Here is a 1675-nt window from a genome sequence, read left to right as displayed (position 1 = left end):
GCTAGAGAACACAAAGTCAAATCTTATAATGAAATATACAAAGATCTGGAGTTAGAAAACCAAAAGGGAAGAACAGGTTTAGCATTTATCAAGCTGGGGGAACCGAAGAAAAAAAATTCAAAGTGAACTTACAAAATTCTTCAAAATAAATGAGAATGAAAACACAACATTCCCAAATCATTGGGACACAGCAAAAACAGTCCTGAGAGGACAATTTATATTAATAAGTGCACACATCTAAAAAGAAGAAAGAACCCAAATCAACACAATAACACAACATCTTCAACAATTAGAAACAGACCAGAAAAGTAAATCTTTAGTCACCAGAAGGAAAGAAATAATGATTAGAGCAAAAATAAATAGAAAACAGAAAAACTATAGAAAGAATCAAAAGGACAAGAAGTTGGTTCTTTGAAAAGATTAATAAAATTGATAAGCCATTGGCAAACCTAATAAAAGAAAAAAGGGAGAAGACACAAATAACAGATATAAGAAACCACATGGGTGGGGTGATGTCACAACAGAGTACTGGGGCAGGGGATATGCTTCCCAACTCAACTGAGTGGGCCATCACGATTGCTGGCATTCCGCAATCCATCATTGAGTGTGTCAAACTGATCTGCGTGGTCATGTTGGAGTATCCCCCCGAAGGGAGTCACCATCCCGTACCGGTCCAAGTCGTCCATTTCTCCAGTCATCTTTGCAGATGGTCAGAGCAGGTACAGCACAGGGAGAGAATGTGCTAGCTTTCTCCACACCACCCCGTCCATGTGCCTCAACCCTGACCTGGAGGGACCACCTCTAGAGGCCTATACCATTCAAGGGCAGTATGCCATTCAACAGCCAGACTTGACCAAGCTGCACCAGTTGACAATGCAACAGTCTCATTTTCCTATGACACATAGCAACACCGGATTCAGTGGTACTGAATCCAGCTCTCCAGAGGTGAAAGGTTATTGTGCAGGTTTGGATGCATCTGCTCAGACTACTTCTCATGAGCTCACCATTCCAGATGATTTGATTGGCTGCATAATCAGGCGTCAGATGTCTGGGGTGAAGATCAAAATTGCGAACCCAGTGGAAGGATCTACTGATATGCAGGTTACCATCAGTGGATCTGCTGCCAGCATTAGTCTGGCTTAATATCTAATCAATATCAGGCTTTCCTTGAAGACAGGTGGCATGGGGAGCAGCTAGAAAAATGTAGACTCATCCATAAACCCTTTCTGCTGTTCACCACCACCCATAATCCATCTTTGTACCTTCTGAACAGTCAGCAATTCCAGGTTTTAAATAGTTTATAAAATTTCAGCTTCTACACTTTATCATCCACTCGTGATTTTTTAATTAAAGCATTTTAATTCCTTTCTCTGTTCAGCTGTTAATGCTGAGATCCATATTTACTTTTATCTGCTTCTCCCCCCCCCCCTTTTTTTTTTGGCTCATGAATGTTTTTTTTTCTGTTTGTCATTGATATGTAAGAGTGGACTATTAATATATTTCAGTTTAGTTCTGTAATGTCAGGGATTAAAAAAAATTAAAAGATTGACTGGAAATAGGAAATAAAAAGGATGATATCAGAATACTATGAAAAGTTGTACTCCAACAAATTTGAAAATCTAGAGGAGATGGATACAATTTTAGAAAAACACAACCTACCCAGACTTATACAGAG

General features: G+C 39.3%; 1 pseudogene; it reads left to right on the top strand.

The window, feature by feature from the left end:
- The first annotated feature begins 512 nt into the window (after positions 1-512).
- On the top strand, positions 513-1197 carry LOC102818506 (annotated as a pseudogene).
- The last annotated feature ends 478 nt before the right edge of the window (positions 1198-1675 follow it).

The sequence above is a fragment of the Chrysochloris asiatica genome, unplaced genomic scaffold, assembly GCF_000296735.1.
Source record: "Chrysochloris asiatica unplaced genomic scaffold, ChrAsi1.0 scaffold00068, whole genome shotgun sequence".
Lineage (NCBI taxonomy): Eukaryota > Metazoa > Chordata > Mammalia > Afrosoricida > Chrysochloridae > Chrysochloris > Chrysochloris asiatica.
Note: the sequence above shows the minus strand (reverse complement) of the source record. Positions and strands in the feature narration are given on the sequence as shown.